Here is a 25,403-nt window from a genome sequence, read left to right as displayed (position 1 = left end):
AAACCCCCCTCTTCCCCCTTAGTGCTCTGGATTGAGACAAGCTCACACTATAGAGGGGTATGCTTTGTTCATATTTAATGTCTGAGATTTACAACCACTTTAAAGCAATACTGATCATCAATTCTGTGCTCTCTGTGTTTTGAGTTTTTTTTGGAAACAGCTTTAATACTTCATGTTCTCTTAAAGGTGTTTTTCCCCAAATCTTACAAAACTTCAAATGATCAAAGTAACTCCATTTTTTTACACTGCTCCACTGAAAATGCTGCACTCTGGATGCATTTTTGCCACGTTTTCTTGACTCCTGACTCCAATCATGCACCTGTTAAACGTGGACATATGACTCAAAAAAACACCAAAATGCACAGTCATTCAGTGCACAGTCATGAACAATCAGTGCAGGACTTTTAAAAACACAGTGGGGTTGATTTACTAAAACTGGAGAATGCAAAATCTGGTGCAGCTGTGCATGGTAGCCAATCAGCTTCTAACTTCAGCTTGTTCAATTAAACTTTGAAAAATAAATGGAAGCTGATTGGTTTCCGTGCAGCAATGCATACGATTTTGCACTGCTCAGTTCTAGTTTTTTTTGTTTTTTTAAAGCCTAAAAACGCATTAAAATGAATCAGTATATAAGGGCCCTTAAAGCGGAGCTACCGTCTCCTATCCAATTGTAATAAAAGCATCCTTGTGCTTCTTGTGACTTTCAGCACCAAATTTGGATATTCCTATACCGATCCACATGTACCTGTAAAATCTATCGTTATATGTCTCCTCCGGGTATTCTGTCAGTGGTCATTGCAGATATGGGCATCTGTAGCTTGTTTCTATGAAATTCTGAAATACCCAGCTCGCACCTCCCGGTCTTGCACATGTGCAGTAATGACACTGTTTGGAGTCCACGGTTGATAACAGCCAGATTGCCATAATAGGATGGCCAAAGACTCCTGGGATCGATGAAACTGATATCCCAGAAGTCTACAGGATAACCTAATGATGTAATCGCTAGGCCATGCTGCAAAAAGGTACTTTTTAATAATAAATAAAATATAATATCTATTGATTCATGCACTACAGGTGGGCATTGTGATGGGGATAACTTCACAAAATGGGTTAAGATCCACTTTAAATTAAGCCTTTTCTGTTTTAGTAGTGTAATACACAATTTTGTTACAATACTGTGGCAAACTACAGGAATACAATTTCTTGAAAGCCTTTACAAACCTAGTAAGGGCAAGCACTAGCAGCAAGACTGACTAATTAACATTGCAGTATGTGCGAGTAAACTGATAGACAGCAGAGTTAATTCTAATGTCACATCTGATCTAGCTGGATAAGGAAAGTGACATGCTTTTGGAACATGTTTAAAGATTCGTAGACAGCGCCTTGTGGACACACTGACATAGATATTCTGAGCAACTGTGAAATAGTAATACCGATTTTTTTTTATTCTGTTTTTTAGATGCCACTTTATATTTTCCATGTGTCTATATAGGGGAAAATAATTTGTGTGCATCTTCTATAGTGCTGTTAATATACGCCTTGTCCTACTATGCAACCTGCAATACAGGAAGACTAGAGAATCCAATCCAAAAAAAAAGTTATTTCCCAGCATACATTGACTATTCCTGTTTCTTTCATGTAGCAATGCTGCCCACTTTGTTCCTACCCTGTAAGAGTTTGCTAAACCCTAGTCCATTTTTTAAATGTTGGTACAGATTAATATACATTTTCATTCATTTGGGATTTATTTACTAAAAGAAAAGGTTTTTTCAAGGTGAAAGTAAAGCTGTGTTTACTTTAAGTGTCCAATCTTGTGTGACGGAAATGTTTAAAAATCAGGATTTTTGCTTGCGCATGATTAGATGACTGTAGCGAACACGGCTTCACCTTATTCATTATGGTAAGTAAACATTTAGGGCCTATTTACTCCATTGTAATTTGCGAGCCTTAGTGCAAAGCACTGTCATTCAGTCATATGAATATGGTGCCATTCGTTAAAGTTTCACAATGCATTTGGTGCCTTATACAGTCCATTCATACAAGTGCATTTGGCTGTACTTCTCCTGTGGATCACAGGAGAGCGGTTCGTTCTGCACTCCTATGACCCATTTTTAGCTGAAGCCTGCTGTGGTCCAGGCTCAGGCAAGATCGCAACAATAGAGTCAAGATCTGCCCACATGCCTAGACCGGCACCTGACTCAGACCCTCAGCAAGCTGCTTAGAGCCTGAGCCAGCCACTCCCATCCCCTCCACAGCCCAGCGCTCCAGTGAGCGTGGGGGGGGGTGGCAGACTGACTGACGATCAGCAGCTCTCTGCTCGGGGAGCTGTGATAACCAAGCGGTCGTGGTGTTTGATCGCTTGGTTCTCAGTGTTAGAGGCGCCAGGGGACAGATGGAGTATCGGACCAATGCTGCATCTACTAGGTAAGTATAAATATATTTAAAAAAAATCATACTTCTCTTTTAATGTAACTTACATTAAAGCGCAGCATAATGTGCATTTATGTGCATGCCGGAACGCACAGGAATAGTGTGAATGGACCCTATGAGTGCCAATACATTTGGGAGTTCCAACTGAGGTTCACAAATAACTGTCACATTTAAATTTAGTCTGGAAATGCTGTTATTGATCCTGTATTCAACGTAAATACAATGTTATGAACTTGCAAAGATTGCAAATAGAAACAGTATCCCTAGCATGACATTGGTAATGGACGTCTAAAGAGACTGATCACAGAAGGAATGCTCATTTAAGATTGCATTGTATTATAGAAAGTTAAGTAAACCGTAAAATTATAATGATAATATAGATACAATAAATGTACTTAAAGTGGTTGTAAATCCATTTCGAAAAAAAATCACGAAATCCCCTGGCTTTCATAATAGTAAGTGTCCTGTATGTGAGCTCTATTTAAAAAAAGCAGTTCTTTACCTGGTTTAATAGCGCCGTTCGGCGCTCACGTGACCGGCCGGCTCTCCTTTCTCCCAATCTGACAGGTACAACGGGAGGGGCAGAGATTCCCCCATTGATGTCAGTCGGGAGGAGGAGAGAGTCGGCCGGTCACATGACAGCCAAGCGGTGATATTTAATCAGGTATAGAACTGCCTTTTTTTTCTTTTTTTTTAAATAAAGCACACATATAGGACACTTAGTATTACGAAAGCAAGGGAATTGCGTGATTTTTACGTAGTTATTACAGCAGCAGAAGAGGGGAGGGGGGTTGGTCCTGACACAGAGCTAGCAGACCAGGGAGTGGAGGAGGACAGAGGGAGACACAGGAGAGCTGCAGATAGCATCTGCTGATGGAGGCACATAAACTGACTACGGTGTCAGGGCTCAGCAGCCATGATATACTGTGGTCAGTATACAGGGGGTAGAGAATAGCCAGGCAGGAACAGCCAGGTTATACAGGGGGCCAAATTACACAGCACAAGCACTGTGCTGTATAAAATGCTTTAAAGAAGCAGGATCCATTTTTTTTTAGGTTAAACATTTGGGAAAAAAAAACATTTTTAAAGGAAAGCTATGGTCTCAACATGCACTTTAATTTTATAAGATCAGCACTGTAATAACAATACAAACAATAGTTATTATTGACAATCCAACACAAGCTTGCTTGAAAAATCTGCTTTCATGTTGTGAGTTCTGCCTGTCTGCTGGTCATCTCTTTCCAAAACTTTCTAGATTCTCAGCATGGATTCCCAGCTTCTCATCTGTGAATTGTGTGACACAGCAGTGCCTACTCACAGGGCATAGTGAATACATGCCACATAATTTATTGAAGTAAATGTGTGGGGAGTTTACAAATTTCAAAATTGTTCGGAGTAATAGAAGTAGGCTAGAAATAATTTAAATACAATGTGGAAATGAATATGAGATTTTACAATTTGGCCATGTATTCACTTTAAGCACCTAATTAAAACTATTGATGAATGCTGTTCTACAATTTGTTTATCATTTTTTTTCTTTCCTATACATGTTGTTATGGTATGTAAAAAAAGAATTCGAAAAATGTTAATATAGTGACACCACTATGGGCTCAAATATATTCTAGGTTGCCTTATTAAAGGTCATTTGTACATTTCATAGGTTTATAGATAGATACATACATTTTAATTTCCTTATAAACTGGAAGCAAACTCAGCTTATCTTCTAGTTTATAGCTGCTTTAAGCCATCTATCCTAAAGGAAAATCAATATGTACAAATGAGAAAATTAAATGCCTATCTAATTTTACTGAAACCTAACAATTCATACAAAAGGCAGGAAAATAATACAAATCTGCTAAAGAAGCATATTGGTGATTTAGCAAGCAATACAAATGCAGCGTTAGCTGCAGACTCAGTATCTATTCTAGCTCTGTATTTTATACACAATGTAGAAGAAACATCACAGACTGACAGCAGAAAAGACCTATTTGTCCATTGAGTATGCCCTTTTTTGTAACTTTCATGTCTGAGGATAGACCTATGTTTATGCTAAAAATGCTTGAGTTTACTTAGGGCTTTTTCACATTAATGGCCGGGGGGGGGGGGGGGGTTGTTGAATTCAAAACAGGTGCTGCGGTTTTACTGCCCCCCTGGCTGTACACATGCCATGACCACGATGCTGTGCTTCGCAGCTGTGGCAAATTTAACTTGGGCTACAGAATTTGACAGGCAGCAGTCAACACATTTGGCTAGCAGTTGAACCGTCATCCCGCCATGTAAAATTGGCATTCGGCCTGTCAGTTGCAGGAAGTCTGCTACAAGTGCCCACTACTCCATTAGTAAAATAACACTTTCAAAAGTTAGCTTTGAACTTTCCTTCTGCTAGATTAAGGTCATGCCTCCGTGTTCTTGAGCTCAGCTTCAGCTTGAGAATACTGACATCCTGAGCCTTATTTACACTCCTAACGTAATGTAAAAGACTTAGTCATGCCCCCCTCCTGTTCCCTCTATACTGTACAAATTTAGTTCCTCCAGTTTTTCCAATACATTCTATCTCTCAGACCTTGAACCATTGTCCAAACTTTCCCTAATCGTGTAACACATATAAAGCCTTTGGAGCATCTAAGTATCATCTGTAGTATTAAAAACTTCAGCATGTATCAGTCATTTACACTGCCAGCTTTTTGCTGGACTTGTCATATACAAATGTCCAATTGTACCCATACAAACCCATACTGTTTCAAATTCCCTGACGTAGCTGCTGATGACACTAAATGAAACATACTACGCTGTAAAGCATTATTCCTTGCACCCTGCATTGTCCCACCTACAGTGAGGTGAGTACCACCTGTGAGCACACACTTTGAAAACACTGCCCAAGATTATTTACTAGCAGACAAATCTGTGGAAGATTGGAATCCTTCTGATTTTCTATTACACTATGAAGATGGCTATGGATAACTCTCTATGCCCCCAGCACATAGTCACCTTTAATATTAGAGATAGAATGGGGGAAAAGGGGAGCGTATAGCACCCCTTTTCTCACGGGTTTGCCGCAGGAATAAGTTTTAACATATTAACATACATTTAGCTGTAGGGAATTAGGATATTTGTCTCTGAGGTGAGGGTTATTTGACCTTTTCCTTAAGAGGTCAATTGTCCTTCTGGCCGCTCAAAATTCCCGCTCAAAGCTACCCTGTATCCAGGGAGAATTGGCTGGTTGACCCTCTCCCTGGGGTCAAGTGGCTCCTTCCCGCTCATTTATCCCACCCAAATAGCCCACCAGAACCCCGTTTTAGAGTATGTAAGGGGCACCTCAGCAGAGGAAATTCAATAGCTTCAGAAATGGAGCTGTGGTGTTCCCCTCGCTCCCTTCCCTTGTTTGACGCGGCCAAATTATTATGTGGTGGTGTCACCTTTGCTTATTGCATAGGGGGACTAAGATTTGATTACAACATGTGGTTGTTTATTTTCATTTATTTTATTGTTGGAAAAATATTTTTAGATCAATTTGTTTTGTATACAACCTGAGCCGTAGTGGCTAGGTTGTTTTAGATATTATGGATATTTTTTAGTATTAAAGTTGTTTATTTTTTATTAAAAACCTATAATAAACGGCTGCGGCCTTACTTATTCCAACCCAATGTCTGGTTGTCTTTATTTGATGTACTTGAGTTATTATTTATGGTTATGTGTTTTTTAGTATTACCTTTTTTAATTCCTGCCTGCCATCCCATAATAAACATTAAAACTTCTAAAATACAACTTTAAAATGATTCCAGGGCATATGCAGTACATCCTACATACACGCATACATTCCTCCTCTGGAACCACTTTGATTCTGAGTTTAGTGGACTTTTTCAAAGTGGTAATGGCCACTTATCTTCCCAGATTCAAAACAGGCTTTGCAAATAATAAGGCTATTTATACAGAATGTAGGAACTTATGATAATTGCAATTTATTGGCCAACTGCAGGTGCTCATGATACAAGTGCCTCTCACCTGTACAGCAAGTCACATGAAGTCACAAACTCATCGCTGGAAAGTAGGTTGACATCTCCAGTATTGGTGTTAATTTTATCTCATCCTGAATTCCCAGAATGTTCATCTTCTTCAAGGAGCTTTTATGTTTTTTACAAAATACATTTATTTTCACATCCTAATGAATTATCATAAAAAAACCTATGTGGATATATTACAAAAAAACAATAAACAGGGCTAGCACCTGAATATAAATTTTAAGAAATATCTGTGAATTAGATATCCACATTTCATGTAAAATAGAGAAAATCCATGGGGACAAAAGTAGGTGTAACTGCAGGATATGGTAGAAGAGATTCCAAGCACGTCATTACTTAAACTATTTATTCACTGCATGAAAGTTTTATATTTCAGAAAATCAAATGTGAACATTAAATTGTACATGTACTATGTCTATAAATAATTCCCTTATAAAAAAAGGACATTGCAAAGAGGATTTAATGCAGAAGAGACATGTTATATCTCTTCTGCAATAAAGTTACTTATCTGCCTGTCTTCCCTGTATACTGAGCCGCACACGCTCAGCGTAGGGATTCGGGCAATGCTGAGATGACAGGACCCCTGCGCATGCATGGGAGTGACGTCATTGCGGCCCAGCTAATGGAAGTGGATGGAGAATGATACACAGAAGCTGCTGGGCTGAAGATGACAGCGGTCAGTGAGGAGCTCCGGGACATCACAGAGCTGGAGAGAAGGGGAATACAGTTTCTCTTTAAGCATTTGTTACTTTCAAGAAACGGAGGTTTTATAGTTTTTTTTAAATCAAATTTTGAATGAATCCCTACTCTGGGAAAACTAGGAATTAGCTCTAATACCCTCACTTTCATCTCCTCTAACCCATCCTGATAGGCTTTTTATTTTTTTTTATCTGATGAAACTAGATATTATGATCTAAGTCCTCTATCCAGGTCTCTTGCCTCTACCATAGCCAGGTGCGGCAGATTGCAGATGCAGCGCTGAAAATCTGCCTGGGGCCGCCAGTCCCCTAAGCCCCCTCTGCTGATCTAAGTTGATCTTTTGCATCCTGAAAGCCTATAGGAAGTGTCCACGTCACGCTGGAAATTATACGGACACCTGAACAAGCACTCCCCTCCAGGAATAAAAAGTGGAAGAGTGAAACTTGTCACCTGACTGCAGCTTTCAGAAAACAAAATGCCTTTTAGACTTTTTTTTTTAAATTCAAGATTTAGTTGGAGGGCGGATTATTTTTAACCTGGATAGGAGCTCTAATACATTCCTGATCAGGAAGAATATATAAGGCATCCTGAATCCACTGCACTTATACTTGCCTATGAGAGCAGCATTGCCTAGATCAGGGGTTTGCAAACTTTCTAAAAAGAGGGCCAGTTTACTGTCCTTTAAGGTTTAAGGGGGGTCAGACTGTGGCCACTGGGAGTAGAAAATGCCCCATTATTGGTTTTAGTGGGAGGAATAGTGCCCCATCAATGGTGTCAGTCGGAGGAATAGTGCTCAATATTTGGTGTCATTCGGACACCAAGGACCAAATAAAGACAAGCAAAGGGCTGCATCCGGCCCCCGGGCCACAGTTTGGAGACCACTGGCCTAGATAATAAATAGCTTATTCCCTCAGTCACACACTGTCACCAGTATTGCAAACCTCCTAAAATTTGCCTACAGAAGACATATTAAATTATTATAGGAGATGTTTATATAATCAGATATTGTTTTGTTGATCACTAATGTCTTTGGGCATTACCTTAGATGGTGCTCACAGTAACCAATCAACTTCAAGCAAAGAAGAAAAAATCTCCCTGAACCAGACTGGGTATTTTAACTAGGTTGCAATAGGTAACATCAACATTTTCCTTGCTCAAATGCTTATTTACTAAACAAATTATTATCCATAGCTAGTGGTCAGTTTAAATACCCAGATAGGTTGCATTTTATCCTTTGCATTCCCTACAGACTCGCTCACAGTTCGTGTAGGGTGTTGTAGTGAATTAGCAGATAGCACCATCATGCAAGGGGCTTATGGATAAATAGTTGCCCAACAAGAAAAAAAAATGTAGTTATCTATTACAACCAATCAACTTACACCTGTAATTGTTTTGCAGTTCCAAGTTGAAAAAAATGGCAGATGAAAGTTGATTGGTTGAGGAGGAAAAACAAGAAATGTTCTTTTTAGCATGCATGTTATTCTTGAATAGAAACCTTATTACATGTTTACAGTAGTACATAGAGTTACATGCAGAGGTCTAAAATTAACCTTTTTTTGTAGGTAACGTTTTTAGGTTCCATAAGAGACAATGCCTTAGCAGAATATACACATTGAAAGAAGCTCACAGATCCCTGTACCCACACTAACAACGAGTTTGCAGGGATCTCTCCCGCTGTGCTTTTGTATTCTATGGGGACTACCCTCTGCCTTCCATCAGAATACATAGATCAGTGCTGCAGCCATTGGCTGCAAGCCTTGATTAAATGCTGGTTTCCCAGCATTACCATTTGGCAGAAGCCGGTCCTTGAACAGAGAGGAGAACACACGTTCCAAAACGTTGTCCGGTTTCTGCTGCACCGGCTGAATTTGTGTAAAGCCGGCTTTACTGTCGGAGTAAAGGCAATTTTAACAACTATAAAGGCAATGTGGGTTACAGAGCCTGATTAGAGTTTCTGCAGTTGTTTAATTAGTTGGAGGACTGGGACATATAATAGATCAATCTCTGTCTGACGGTAATCACAACATAACCAAAATATATTAAGATTACTTGCTTTCTGTTGCTCTGTAATCTGTTTTTTTTTTTTTGCTCTATGGTACTAATTTTAAATTAAGTCTTGAGTGGTAACAACATCAGAATAAAGTAATTAATTTTGCTTGAAATATACAGCAGAGTATCTTCAGACACAGACAGCAAATATTGTGTGAAGAAAAGGTCACAAGATGCAATACAAATGTAAAAAATGTGAAATTGGGTCTTTATTTTGCATTGCAGAATATTTCAAAATGAATCTGGGAATATGTCTTGTGGAAATGATAAGTGTTTTCCAAAATGTAATGTGTTAAGGCACTTTACAAATTACCTTGCAGAGATGATGGAAGCTGCAATTTTACAATGACTTTCTTGTTAGTTCATGCTTTCTGGGTTGGGTTCTTCATATTCTTCAAAAACCTATGAGTATAAAAGGAAATAGCTTAAAACATCTTTTAAACAGTGTAAAATTTAGATTACTGTTTAAGAAAAAATGTTCTTGGAATAAAAAGGTGTTCTATCAGGCTGAGGTCAGTTCCTCCAAACCAAACTCGCTCATCTATGTCTTTATGGACCTTGCTTTGTGCACGGGTGCGCAGTCATGTTGGAACAGGAAGGGGCCATCCCCAAACTGTTCCCATAAAGTTGGTAGCATGAAATTGTCCAAAATGTCTTGGAATGCTGATGCCTTAAGAGTTCCCTTCACTGGAACTAAGAGGCCAAGCTCAACCTCTGAAAAACCACCCCAAACCATAATCCCCCCTCCACTAGATGATTTGGACCAGTGCACAAAGCAATTTTCATAAAGATATGGATGAGCGAGTTTAGGGTGGAGGAAACTGACTGGCCTGCACAGGGTCCTGACCTCAACCTGGAAGAACACCTTTGGGATGAATTAGAGCGGAGACTGTGAGCTAGGCGTTCTCATCTAACATCAGTGCCTAACCTCAAAAATGTGCTTCTAGAAGAATGGTCAAACATTACCACAGACACACTCCTACCATTTGGTTTCTTTACATTTACTCTATATTTTACCAATTCACTAGCTTTGCTCATGTATAAAAAAATGATATGAGAACTGACATTATGAATGGACTGGCTGTAACTGAAATACTAGATTTTGACAGCCCTTGTTCTGCTGTGAGCCTTGCAAATCATGATTCACTTTTTGTAATCTTGTGGTAGATACTTAATTACAGAAAAATGTAAATCCCTGTTTTTTTTAGAACGCATACTGCATTCCAGTTGTCAAGTTATCTCTAATTGTGCATTACCTTCAGCATTAATATTATACCGTATACCAGAACACATTTGGTAAACATAGACAAACAGTAGTGAGAAACAAGTTAGAAATGAGCTGGCAAGCATCCTAGATCCCGTTCATCATTACCATCATGTTATATGTGTCTCAGGTTGTCAGAATCTAAAAATGAGTTCAGCAGGTTGCTATCTAATCTCACAAAGTTTGCAATGTTCTCCTTCAATCTATTTAAACTTGTATGGCACTAGTATACTGATGACAGAGGGAACACTAAAGCTTTTCTAAATGCCTTGTCTACTTTGACTGATTCTTGATTTCTCCACTGAGCTTTTCAGAGATAAGGGGGTGTTGGATGTGATTGCACTTTCAGATGTCGGCAAGCAATTCAAATGCATGACCACCTCCATGTCAGTCAAAGTATCACATCCTGCATCCAGCTAAAATCAAGTAAAACAAAGAAACTGCATATGATGTGTGAGTATATTTTATTAGGATCTCTTGGTATTCAACCAGGATGATCAAATTGCTTTTCTGTGGTTAATTCTTTTTTATTTTTCATTATTTTATATCTGCCAAAATAAAGTAAAGGAAAATATCAAGATTGCATACAGTTTTCCAAAAATATAAAGAGTTATGTGGTTTGCAATATTTCTCCTAATACAGATGAATGTGCATTGGAATGCGTGGCTTACTATGTAAGAGATGCTGATACAACAAAGCGATCACATGTTTCAGGAATTGGGATTGAATGCAACGTCTTTTTGAATGCTGTAAGTGAACGGTATAAATGGTGTTAGATGAGAGCTTGTATAAACTAAGAAGGTGTCTATGGAGGGACTGAACACTATTCCTATTATAGTAGCAAGATTGGAGCTCTGTGGGTGATTTAACCACTTGCCCACTGCTCACTGTGCTGCTACTGCGGCACAGTGGCTCCTTATCGTCTGGCGATGTAGACCTACGTCACCAGACATTCCCCTCTCTCGGCGGCGCGCGCGCGGCGCCGGAGGCTCGCTCCCGCTGTTTTCAGTCACAGCGGGAGTCGGGCCAGGGGAGGAGCGGCGGTGATCACCGCCGATCTTCCCCTATCGTCAGGGATCGAGTGTGGAGATCCTACCGCTTGTGTAAACCTAAGCTTGTGTCTCCTAAGTGACAGGCAGGGTCAGATTGCAGGATTCAGCATAGCTGAACCTGCGATCTGTCCCTGTGTCACATAGTCCCCTCCCTGGTTAGTAAGCACCAGGCATACATTAACCCCTTGATCACCAATAAAAGTTAACCCCTTCCCTGCCAGTGTCATTTTTACAGTAACAGTGCATATGTATAGCACTGATTACTGTAGTATTGTCACTGGTACCCCCAAAAGTGTCAAAAATGTCAGTCAAGGGTCCGATCTGTCCGCTGCAATGTCGCAGTCCCGCAAAAAAATCGCAGATCGCCGCCATTACTAGTTAAAAAAAAAAACAATAAAAATTACATAAATTTACCGTAGTTAGTAGCTGCGATAACTTTTGCGCAAACCAATCAAAATACGCTTATTGCGATTTTTTTTTACTAAAAATATGTAGCAGAAAACAAATTGGCCTAAAATGTTACAAAAATTTTGATTTTTCCTTTTTTTTGGGGGGGGAATTTCATATAAAAAATTTTGAAAAATATTGTTATTTTTTTGAAAATTGTCGCTCTTTTTTTGTTTATAGCACAAAAAGTAAAAATCGCATAGGTGATCAAATACCACCAAAAGAAAGCTCTATTTGTGGGGAAAAAAAGGACGTCAATTTAATTTGTGTACAGCGTCGCACGTCCATGCAATTGCCCGTTAGAGTAACGCAGTGCCGAATCGCAAAATATGGCCTGGTCAGGAATGGGGTAAAATCTTCCGGTCTTAAAGCGGTTAAAAATACGCTCATTTTTTTGTCAAAGGCATGTAGCTAAATACATTTTGGCCTAAACATATGACAAAAATTTAATATATTGGATATTTTTTAACTGTCAAAGTAGAAAAATATTGTTATTTTTTCAAAATTGTCGCTTTTTTTATTAATATCCCAAAAAATAAAAATCGCAGAGATAATCAAATACCACCAAAAGAAAGCTCTGTTTGTGGGAAAAAAAGGACGTAAATTTCGTTTGGGTATGGCGTTGCATGACTGCGCAATTGTCAGTTAAATTTGCACAGTGCCGAATCGCAAAAAGTGGCCCAGACGTAAGACAGCAAAATCCTCCGGTGGTAAAGTGGTTAATATTGGTGGTGGGTTTTTTATGCACAGCGCCAGTATACAATGTTCATGAAACATGTCTGAAGAGCAGCAGGTGACCATAACAATATAATATTAGAGGTACTGTGCAAGGCAATTATTTGTCCAAGATTAATAATCATATAACATCAGCTGATGTGTTCAAAGTAGATTAATTCATGCCTACAATATGTAGAGATTAGTCACATATGAATAACTATTCCAGTAATGTGGTTAGCTGCATGGAAGTAAATTAATTGAGTTGATATTTATGTTCAGACTAGGAACACTTTATACAATAGCTTATTAGTGCTGAAGTCAAAGATTGACATATGGTATAATGTAGCTATCTGCCAGTCAGAAAACTCAGAACTGTAGTTTTAGCTTTTTCAAAAAACCAAAACAATGTGCTATGGCTGAAAAATGCAGACACATAGTTTGATGTAACTATTCTTACCAAACTGGTCTTCAACCTTTAGAAAAAAGAAGGCATATTGCACACAATTCCGTTGTCTGTAGTGATGCAACTGATCCAAGAGGAAGTGGCAATAACTGAATAGTGTAGGCTAGTTTTTCTCAACCCAACCAAAAAGGAATCTTGGGAGCAGAAACTCTGCCAAACCCAACTGAAGGGAAGCTGCATCCAAAAAAACCTTTACATAAAAACAAATGCTACAAGTATAGAGCACCTCATAGGCTACTAAATGCAGGTTATTATATTGGACATAAAAAGTATGACAAAATATACCGTGTGTGTCTGCTACCCCCATAAGTAGAGGGGGGGGGTCCCCTAATCCTACCAACCTACCTGCCTGAATCCCACCCCTCCACCGCCCTAAGAAAGCCTACATCTCACTGTAGCATCCTGGAGTCCCCCTGTCCCCTGTATCCTCCTACACCCCAGTCCTCCCCTCTACAATTGATAAGTAATCTCCCATAGCTTGCCACTTAAGAGCTATATTGTTAGTAGATCAGTTTAAATAAAGCATAGTAAACCTCAGTTCATAACCCCCAGCCTTTTAGGTGCATGTAAATATGAAACTGACATTCTCAACAAGCAGAAAATACCCTGAATGTGTCAGAAGTATCTTTAGTGGTGTACGATGCATTCATAAAGTAATCAGACCACCTTCCCTTTTTTCAATTTTGTTATGTTGAAGCCTGATACTATAGTTGTTTGAATTCATTTTTTCTCATTAACCTACACCTAGTACATAACAAAGTAGTGGAGTAAAGGGTCTGAATACCTGAATACTTAAAGTGGAAGTAAACCCTCCTATCGTTCTTTAGCCAAGGAAGCTGCCGTCTTGGCCTCTGTTTAAAGCGGAGTTCCACCCAAAAGCGGAACTTTCGCTCATTTGCTTCCTCCCCCCCTCCCCCTCTGGTGTCACATTTGGCAATTTTTTTTGGGGGGGGTACCTGTTTTTGACAGGTACCCCTCCCCACTTCCAGGAGACGGTTAGCAATACCTCCATTCTGGGAATGTAACTGTTTTCCGAAACCATAAAATCAATGGGAGTACATTCACTTTGAGTACATGTAATATTTGATGTTTTTCATTTTAACCACTTGCCGACCGCCGCACGCCGATCTATGTCGGCGGTCAGCCCCTCACAGGCAAAGTGACGTAGGGCTACGTCACTAGCTTGTGAGGGTCTAGGGAGCGAGCGCGCGCCGCCGGAGGCGCGCTCCCGCTCCCGCGTGGTCACGGGCCCCCCCGCGCGTGTGACCGGCGGACCCGATGTCCGCCGGCCACTCTGCGATCGGCGGGGGAGAGGGAGAAAGTCAGGCAGCTTGTGTAAACAAGCTGCCTGTCATTCTCCCCTCTGTATGAGAGCTGATCATATGGATCTACTATGTAGATCCGTTGATCACTCTGCATACAGCTGAAGCCACAGCCAATCACAGTAAGAATCACGCCCCTAGGGACACACACAGCCCCTCCCTCTCAAATAAAGTTAACCCCTTCACTACCAGTGTATTTTTACAGTAACAGTGCATATATATAGCACTGATTACTGTAGAAATGTCACTGGAAATCCCAAAAGTGTCAAAAATGTCAGTCAAGGGTCCGATCTGTCCGCCCCAATGTCGCAGTACCGCAAAAAAAATCGCAGATCGCCGCCATTACGCGTTAAAAAAAAAACAACAAAAATGACAAAAATCTTTCCCTTAGTCAGTAAACGCAATAACTTTTGCGCAAACCAATCAAAATACGCTTTTTGCGATTTTTTTTACCAAACATAGGTAGCATAAAACAAATTGGCCGAAAATGTTAAAAAATTTTGATTTTTACATTTTTTTTGGGGGGAATTTCATATAAAAAAAGGGAAAAATATTGCTATTTTTGCAAAATTGACGCTCTTTTTTTGTTTATAGCGCGTGATCAAAAAATCGCACAGGTGATCAAATACCGCCAAAAGAAAGCTCTGTTTGTGGGAAAAAAAGGACGCCAAATTCGTTTAGGTACAGCGCCGCACGACCGCACAATTGTCCGCTAAAGTCACGCAGTGCCGAATCGCAAAATACCCCCTGGTCGTTTAGCAGCCAAATCCTCCGGGGCTTAAGTGGTTAATAAATTCACAGACATTTCTAAAATTCTGTTTTTGCTTTGCGATTATAGGGTAGTGCAGAGTAATGAGAAAAATGAAAAAAGTGAAGGGGGTCTGGATACTTTATGAATGCACTGTAAAGTAGGCCAGCATTTCTGAACTGTGGTACACAGTATCCAAAAACAGTGCATGTTTTCCTTCTTTCAGGGAAACTATTTTGTAAAAAGCAATTTATTTCAGCCTACCAGTTCCTAAATGTAGTGGATGCAATATTTACAAATTTTCAGGTTAATTACATTTATAGAAAAATACCCGTTGATCTTTAAAAAAAAAAAAAAACATCCAGTGTCCTTGTACTTTCCTATACACTGAAAAGAAATCTCTCAGAATGTTTTTAGCCTTCCCAGCTAACTTTTGTAAGCTACAAAACTCCTCCTCCTCCTTATGTAATAGCAATTAAGAAAGGGAGAGTGTTCTGAAATCCTAGCACAAATTTCCTGTCCTAGGGTGACAAGACTGCACAGACACAGTTAGCGTTGTCACTCTAGGCCAAAAGTGTGTTCCTGGCAGGAGCAGTTGATAAAAATCTAAGAGAAAAAAGCCTGAGAAGTAAACTAATGCAGCCAACGTATCTGTGAACTGATCAGCTGCATTATATTACAATTTTTTTTTTTTATATGTTTAAATATACCTGTATTACTATTTTTTGCCTTTTAAAAAGATACTTAAACTGCTGCATGTAGTGGATGATTTTACCTACCATTTTTCACGTTAAAGGACATCTGTAGGAAATGTTAAGGCCACTGCTGACCTCTCCTTCTAAAAATACCAGTTTCCCAAGCTGTCATTAAGACCCAGAGGCTTCAGTACTTTCTGCATCACTAACCCAGAACAAGTATGCAAACCAACTTCACTCTTTCTAATCTGCATACCTGTTTCAGATCAGTGATTTAAAAAGGAGCTCCAGGCTCTTCTAAAAAAATTAAAAGTCAGCAGCTACAAATATTGTAGCTGCTGAATTTTAACATAAGAACACACTTACCTGTCCAGGGATCAAGCAATGTCTTTACCCGAGCCAATTCTTCAATCGCCTTCGGGTGCAGGCGCCAGCATCTCAAGTAAGGGAAGCAGGCAGTGAAGATATGTTCCTACTGTGCATTCCCCAGCCATGCTGCACCTTGTGAATGGTCCCGTAGTCTTCAGGGACCTTTGATGTGTCCCAGAAGACTGCAGGGGAAGAAGGGGGGGTGAACTTTTGTCTCAGATCACTTCTGACCATTAGCGGGAGCAGATACAGGGCTGGCCCAAGACATTTTGGTGCCTAGGTCCAAGAATGAAAAGCTGCCCCCTCTCACCCCCTCCCCCAAACAGGAATCAAGCCCACCCAAATCATGTGCCCCTGTGCAGATTGTAATGTTTGCAGACAGACAGATCCTCCCCATCATCGGACTCACCAGATCCCTGGACTCGTACATAAGTCACCACCGGCACCCTGAGCAGCCTCTGCATTGCTGGGGCTAAAACACAAGACTCGTAAGGGGCAGGGCTGCATCACAGGTGGTTAGCAGAGGGATAAGAAGGGGCAGCAGGACAGGAAGGGGCAGCGTCACATGAGGAGGGCAGAGGGACAGGTGGAGGGCAGAGGGACAGGTGGGGGGGGCAGAGGGACAGGAGGAGGGCAGAGGGACAGGTGGGGAGAGCATCACAGGAGATGGGCAAAAGGACAGGTGGGGGCAACATCACAGGAGGTGGGCAGAGGGACAGGTGGGTACAGCATCACAGGAGGAGGGCAGAAGGGACAGGTGGGGGCAGCGTCACAGGAGAAGGGCAGAGGGACAGGTGGGGGCAGCCTCACAGAAGGTGGGCAGAGGGACAGGAGGGGGGCAGAGGGACAGGAGAGGGGCAGAGGGACAGGACAGAGGAGAACGTCTCCAGCAACAGGTCATCAGTACGTGGTAGGGCTCGTGCAGTCCCAGTTAGGGAGGTGAGCATGGGGGGGCGGGTGAAGAGGTGCTCAAAGGCCAGGGGTGCGGTGGTCAGGAGGCATAGGCTTTCAGGCAGGTTTCTAACTTTGACAGCTGCTGCGCACTTCCTGCCTATCTTCTTTCAGCGAGAAAGCTTAGCTACGTTGTGCCGCTTGGAAAAATGAACCCTGTGCCCTCTGCTCATCTCTGATGCCGGCTCCCTCCTCCTTCTCACCGCTGCCTCCAGTCCTGTCTGACTCCCGCTTGGCCACTCTGTCTAGGCGGCAGTGGGGACACTTGGAATGCATCATCCAGCCATCCACCTGGGGGCTGGGCTCCCCGCTGCTCAAATTAGGAGCACTCCGCTCCTATCTTCACTCTGGGAGCAGCCTCCCCCCTATTCGCTGTGCAGTTAGTCAGGTGTGCAGGGGATCCTGTACAAGTGACAGTACATCATGTTTCCGCTCCACTGCCCCATCTTGGTGCCCCAAGGCATGTGTGCAGTGTGCACAATCTCTTACACATACCAGACACTTATGATAAACTTAAGGGTAACCCTACCAAAACATATAAGGAAAAATTGAAAGAATATGTAAAAAAGGGCAAAGAATTAGGGATACTGAATAAAAAAGAGGCTCAATACCTCATACCGGAATCAAGCAAAACTTCGGTGATATATTATGTCCCTAAAATCCACAAAAACCCGGAAAAACCTCCAGGACGACCAATAGTCAGCGGGGTGGATTCATTATTCTCCAGGCTAGGGGAGTACCTGGACAAGTACCTCCAACCGATAGTCAAAAAGGGAAAGTCATACCTCAAAGACAGTTCAGATCTAATTAAAATTTTAAAAACTATAGAAATCCCGGAACAGTGCATACTAGCCACCATCGACGCAAATTCACTCTATACTAGTATTAGCCAACCGGATGGACTCAAAGCAGTTAATAAGGCATTACATGAAAGAACAGAACTAAAAAACGCTCAAATACAATATATAATGGAAGGCTTAAAATTAGCCATGTCCAGTAATTTTTTCTGGTACAACCGTGACTACTATCTGCAAACAAAAGGAGTAGCCATGGGAGCCCGCTATGCGCCCAGTGTCGCAAATTTACTAATGGACATGTTAGAAGAAGGCTCCATCTATACACAAAACATCCCGCAGCTAAAACTTTATAGGCGATACATAGATGATATCATTATTGTTTGGGAAGGCACTGAAAGCACTTTAAAAGAATTTTTTAAAAAATTGAATAATAATCCATACGGTATTAAATGTACAGGAGATTGGAATCAGGATAACATTAATTACCTAGATTTACAAATCTTTAAAGACGGAAATAAACTTAAAAGTAAAACTTTCTTCAAAACAACAGACCCTAACGGCTATATCCCTACGACAAGCTGCCACCACCCCGTATGGAAGGGAAATATTCCAAAAGGACAGTTCATTAGAATCAGGAGAAACTGCGACAACATATCAGATTTCTTAAACCAAACGGATATACTACTTAACAGATTTGTAGAAAAGGGATACAATAAAGAATTATTACTGAAAACCAGACATATAGTGGCACAGATGAATAGAGATGATCTATTACAAGAGAAGAACCGTACCAACAACAAACGAAATGACACAGCTTTTATCACTGGCTTCCATCATAATTACAAACAGACAGAACACATAATTAAAAAATATTGGGCAGTACTCAAATCTGACAAAACTCTGTCTAAATTAATACCTGATAAGCCGAAATTCATATATAAAAAAGCACCATCTCTACGTAATAGACTGGTACATAATGTAATAGACCCCCCAAGACCCGTCAAAATGTTTCAAGATATCAAGGGATTTATTAGGTGCAATAGATGCCTTCCCTGCAAAACAAACAAACGCCAACCTAGGAAGACACAGAAATTTAAGTCAAGATGGAGCGGAAAGGAATTTAATATAAACAGACTGATCACCTGCCAAACCACCCACGTCACCTACCTCATAGAATGCCCATGTCGACTGCAATACGTGGGCAGGACCACCAGACCACTACATGTCCGTATACGTGAACACATAAATAATATAAGAAAAGGCTTTCCTAAACATAGCCTATCCAGACATTTTCTGGAGGCACACAACAAAGACCCCAGTGGCCTTACTTTCAGCGGGATAGATTCAATATCTGGACACTGGAGAGGAGGAAATAAAAAGATAAAAATCTCCCAGAACGAAACCTCCTGGATATATAGGCTAAACACACTACAACCCAGGGGTTTAAACCTAGACATTGATCTTAACTGCTTTATATCTAATTTTTAGTCATTACAGTTTACATATACCTTCCTCCATTCAGATTGTATCTGTGGAGACCACCAAGATATCTACTATTTTTTATCTATTTTTTATATTAAAACCTTTTTTTTTTTTTTTTACCCTTTTTTATTTTATTATATCATGAGAATATGCCATATTGTACATCCCCTCTCCTCACAAGTGCACACATGGGATTTACATGGCATCATATGGAGCTTACGAAATATAGCACATAATTAATTGGCTTTCGAAACCAACTTCATACTAACACCTTAAATTCATATAAGAATATATGAGAGGACGGCCAAACATTGCAAGATGCTACCGCTGTAATATACCAACATATTATAGAATATATCAGCCAAATCTCCATTTTATTGTAGCCCCCGGCCGATCCCCCCGCCCACTAGACGTTTAGCCAATTACATGTTGCCGGAATCACCATGAGTGTATTTATGGGAGTGACAAGCGGAAGTGACCCGACGCTGCTGAGGACGTATCCAATACGAAACCGGTACGGCAAGTCGCATCACTTCCGGTTCCCACATCGAGGCTTGGATTGCATAGCGCTCCGGACGCTCGACTTCCCTGCCTATATATCACCCACGTTTGTGAGTACTTTTACCCTGCCTAATCAGAATAAAGCACTGTATTTACAGTTTCACACTATGCGCCTCTTTATCATTTGATCCCTTGCTTTATACACACCGCGGACCCCCGGAGTGGACACCCCTGAAACTCCACCAGACCCATACAGTACACAGTCGAAATCCTTTAACCCTTGGACCACCAGGGACCTTCCCAGCTGTCCCCCCCAGGACCTGGAGTAGGAGGGAGGATTTATCCATCTTATATACCCACCTTATACCCCTGTGTGGGGTGGGTATTTCTGGTGAGTGTGTTACCTACTATAGGGGTCACGGTTCACCTCACTACCCACCACGGGGTTATCCATTGGTGTGTACAGGACACACGAAGAAATCTGTTACAGCTTCCTAGAATATGAGCACCCATCACTGCTTCACTAAATAGAGACTCATCTATTTTCTGGACATTGGATACTCATGTTGGGTGTCTTTAGCACATATCACTTTATTATCACTATTTAAATTATTTCCCCCCTATTTACCAGTCACGCTATTTTATCACTGCATACTTATTTTGCACAGGTCACTTTAATCATTGGGGACTATTTGAGTTACTTTCTAAGCACAATTGCACATAGATCTATATGCATTATGTTGTATTAAGTTTTATACACTTATACTGTATTATCATTGTCAGTATTCACTTTAGCACTTGTCACTTTATATAGATATATCACTTATGCACGGTTGCATTTATAATTGTTTATGATTATTTATTGATTATATCACACTTGTGCAATATTTTACTTGACATTCAAGTGTCATTTACATCCATTTTCTATATATACAGCATTTGGCACCTTTAGGGTGAATTACATACACTTGGCACTTTGACACAATAGCTACCTCATTGTTAATTTACATATTGGGTTTATACCTGTGATAGCACTAGTAACAAAAACCCCCCTTTGTTGGACCACCAGACAGCGCCACCCCCTACCTCTTTCTTCTGCTGCGCACTTCCTGCCTATCTTCTTTCAGCGAGAAAGCTTAGCTACATTGTGCCGCTTGGAAAAATGAACCCTGTGCCCTCTGCTCATCTCTGATGCCGGCTCCCTCCTACTTCTCACCGCTGCCTCCAGTCCTGTCTGACTCCCGCTTGGCCACTCTGTCTAGGCGGCAGTGGGGACACTTGGAATGCATCATCCAGCCATCCACCTGGGGGCTGGGCTCCCCGCTGCTCAAATTAGGAGCACTCCGCTCCTATCTTCTCTCTGGGAGCAGCCTCCCCCCTATTCGCTGTACAGTTAGTCAGGTGTGCAGGGGATCCTGTACAAGTGACAGTACATCATGTTTCCGCTCCACTGCCCCATCTTGGTGCCCCAAGGCATGTGTGCAGTGTGCTTCAGAGCTAAAAAATGAGCCGCCTTTGCCACCCCTCTCAAGTGCCTCCTGGGGCCAATGGACCCAGCAAGACTCATGGTAGGACTGGCCCTGAGCGGGTACCTGTCAAATCCAGGTACCCGCTCCCCCTCCTCCCAAAAAAGTGTAAAATCCGGGGGGGGGGGGGAGTTAAACAAGCAGAACTTACCTTTTTGGCTGAAGTTCTGTTTTAAAAAGTGTTGGAGCAAGAGAAACAAAGAAAATAGCATTGTCAGATAGCAGTGGCAACTTCTGTATTTTTATCAATTCAGATTTGCTTTCATGCATTTAAAACTGTTAATAAACTTACCTCCAAGGCCGCTGCCTTGAAATGCTATTTTAAAGCTCTGGAAAAAAAGGTATAACTTGCTTCCTAATACCTGTGAGCTGTGTTACATTTGGCAACTGTTTGTTTTGCTAGCAATGTCTTCCTGACATTGATGGATTTTTTAGTTAGAAATGTTTTGTGCCAGGCTGCAGGACATTAAATAATTTCTGTCAGATAGGCAACTTTGAATAACCATCAAGGTGTTAGCTGATACTACAGCAAGGAAGCGCACAGAGTGCCAAGCAAGACCAAGGACAGGTACTAAATCATATTAGTCTGCAATATTTGGAGATATCTTGTTCTGTTTAACACTTCATGTAGAAGAAATGGCATGACATACCGAGAGAAACCTAAGTAATATTCTGTAAATGGTTTTCAGTTGCATTAAGTTAAAATACCAAATATATAGCAATTCAGTTAAATGTCAAGTTGTATGTATAATAATATATCTGCCTATTTATAAACAAGGACTTTAATTCTGAAATACTGCAGTTAATGTGCTGATTAAGACAAGCAATATGATTTGGCAACATTTGGTAACAGATATTTCAATGCTACCTTATTTATTTTATTTTATTTTTTTAGAAATGTGTAATCATTAATTTAATGGAACATTATAATTATATTTCACAGGATTTATATAATGTCAACAGTTTGTGCAATGCTTTACAAAATATAGAGACAGCACAATTATATATGCTTGTGGACAGAGTCGAATGTCACAACACAATAGCAAAAAGGGAAATAATAATGCTTTGGGGATTTGTATTTTATTTTTTTAAGTTTTACAACTGATGTTTTATATCTGTGTTTACTTTTTTTTTACTATACAGCCTGTAAACAATTTTGTCTTAAAAATTAACAATTAATATAAGATAAAAAATTCCCAAAGCACTATGAGTTATCTAAAGAGACACCACAGCACCATGTTCACTTTGGTTTTGTAAGAGATGACTCAATGCTCTAAAACATTCACTTGTTTGTGTAAGTTTCAACTTGATCTATTGAGTTGTGAATACAGCAGGATTTTAAAAGCGGTTGTAAGGAGAAAGGAAACCGTAAAAGAGGAACTGAAAGCCCTGCCTGCTGTCTAGACTACAAAATATTCCTAAACAATAGTTAACATTTAAAAAAATATATTTTGGTAAATATTTTTTTTACTTCTTGCTATAATAAATTATATATATATATATATATAAACCAAAAGAGAAAGTGGCACTTGCAGGTCTTGAAAAGTGAACGCACAAGGAAGGTTTTAATTTCGACATTTTGACGAGGCACAAGCTTGAGGAAGACAAGCTTGTGCCTCATAAAAATGTCGAAATTGAAACCTTCATTGTGTGTTCACCTTTCAAGACCCGTGAGTGCCACTTTCTCTTTTGGATTATATGTACTACAGTCTTTTCTGTGCACCCAGGTCCGTTTTTTTGTCTCTGATATGTGTGTAGTGGCAACCATTGGATATTATATACAGTGGGGAAAATAATTATTTGATACCCTGCAGATTTTGTAAGTTTGCCCACTTACAAAGAAATGAAGGGCCTATAATTTTTATCATAGGTGTATTTTAAATGATAGAGACAGAATATCAACCAAATATCCAGAAAAAACACACGATACAAATGTTATAAATTGAGTTGCAGTTCAGTGAGTCTATAGAGAGTCCAGGTACGGTGGCGTCGGCAGCAAACAGCGGAGCGGGAATGTATCTGCACATGGCAAGCAAGTGAGTGGGAAGGTTAACAGGCCAGAGAGCCCAGGAGGGAGAGAAGAGCTTTGCCACCTCCTTGACCCCTGGAAGAGGCGAGCAGTGGGTGCAGCACCCCCGGCACTATCCAGAACCTGAACTTCTCAACTTTAACAGTGAGGCCCAGGGAACTGGAGGAAACAGAGCAGATAGCACCACCGGATCAAGGACGGAGACTGGCATGGGAGGTTCCAGGCATGATCATACACAGACTACCTACAGGAAAAGACAGGGCCCGGGGGCAGAGCATGAACTGCAGATAGGGACAGAGCTAGAGGTATCTCACTCATTTTCCCCCTCAATCTCCTCTCAGCTACCCCCTCTGTTTCAAGCCCACCTTTCTTTCACCCTCCTATCTCTCTCTCAGTCCCCCTCTCTCTCTTTCACTCCCTTTCTCTCTGCTCCCCCCCCCCCTCTCAACCCTCCCTCTCTATCACACCCCTCTTCCTCTCTCACAACCCTCTCTCTCTTCCTCTCACACCTCCTCTCTCTCTCTCTCATCCCCTCTCTCTCCCTCTCACCCTCCTCTCATACCCCTCTCACTCTCCCACTCCCCTCTCTCTCACCCCCTCTCTCTCTCATCCCTCTCCTCTATCTCACACCCCTCTCTCTCACACACACACCCCTTTTCTCTCTCACACTCCTCTCTCTCACACCCCCTCTTACTTTCTCTCACACCCCTGCTCTCACTCTCTCTCACACCCCCCACTCTCACTCTCTCTCTCCCACACCCCCTCTCTTTCTCTCTTACCCCCCTCTCTCACCCCCTCTCTCTCTCTCTATCACCCCTCTCTCAGCCCCCCTCTCTCACTAATTGCAGTGTTGGCACTTTGAAATAATAAGGTTGTTTTTTTGTTGCAGTTTGGGCACTGGGGGTCAAAAAGGTTCGCCATCACTGGACTAGGCCATTCCGTGACCTTAATGTGCTTCTTTTTGAGCCACTCCTTTGTTGCTTTGGTGGTATGTTTTGGGTTATTGTCATGCTGAATGAGCCATCCACGACCCATCCTTACAGTTAAGCACAGAGGTGAATGTATTCTATTGTATTGTAATGTATTGCATGTATTGCAAAATCTTGGATGAGAACCTTCTTCCCTCAGCTAGAACACTGAAGATGGGTCATGGATGGGACTTTCAGCATGACAATGACCCAAAACATACCCAAGGCAACAAAGGAGTGGCTCAAGAAGAAGCACATTGAGGCAATGGAGTAGCCTAGCCAGTCTCCAGACCTAATCCTATAGAAAATGTATAAAAGGAGCTGAAACTTCGAGCTGCCAAGCGACAGCCAAGAAACCTTAAGAATTTAGAGAAGATATGTAAAAAAAAAAAAGAGGAAATAAATTCCTCCTGAGATGTGTGCAATCCTGGTCACTAACTACAAGAAACGTCTTACCAATGTGCTTGCCAACAAGGGTTTCTCCACCAAGTACTAAGTCATATTTTGCTTGGGGATCAAATAATTATTTTACTCACTGAACTGCAACTCAAATTATAGGATTTGTATCATGCGTTTTTTCTGGGTTTTTGGTTGATGTTCTGTCTCTATCATTTAAAATACACCTATGATAAAAATTATAGACCCTTCATTTCTTCATGTTTGGAGGGAGTAAAGAGTGAAACCGCCATCTGAAAGATCTTGTTGATGCTTTTCCAGAGCACTAAACAAAATCTATCAACATTTTCCTTCCAATACTGATTTTCAGTGCTGAGTGGGTTTATATTTCCAACACTACTGTATATCTATTTAACATAGTATTATGCCTGACAAGGTTATACCCAACCTTAACCACTTGCCTACCGGGCACTTTCACC

At 41.0% G+C, this 25,403-nt stretch overlaps 1 protein-coding gene across 1 annotated transcript in view; it reads right to left on the bottom strand.

The window, feature by feature from the left end:
- The window catches only part of SRRM3 (serine/arginine repetitive matrix 3), a 547,157-nt gene that overhangs the window by 336,274 nt on the left and 185,480 nt on the right, over window positions 1-25,403 (bottom strand). Inside the window, exon 2 of the mRNA XM_082246736.1 lies at window positions 9,511-9,599. The gene's annotated coding sequence lies outside the window, so the exon portion shown is untranslated. The remainder of the gene's footprint in view (window positions 1-9,510; window positions 9,600-25,403) is intronic.

The sequence above is a fragment of the Pelophylax lessonae genome (assembly GCF_965119305.1).
Source record: "Pelophylax lessonae genome assembly, chromosome: 2".
NCBI classification, from domain to species: Eukaryota; Metazoa; Chordata; class Amphibia; order Anura; family Ranidae; genus Pelophylax; species Pelophylax lessonae.
This window is presented reverse-complemented; position numbering and strand designations above follow the sequence as displayed.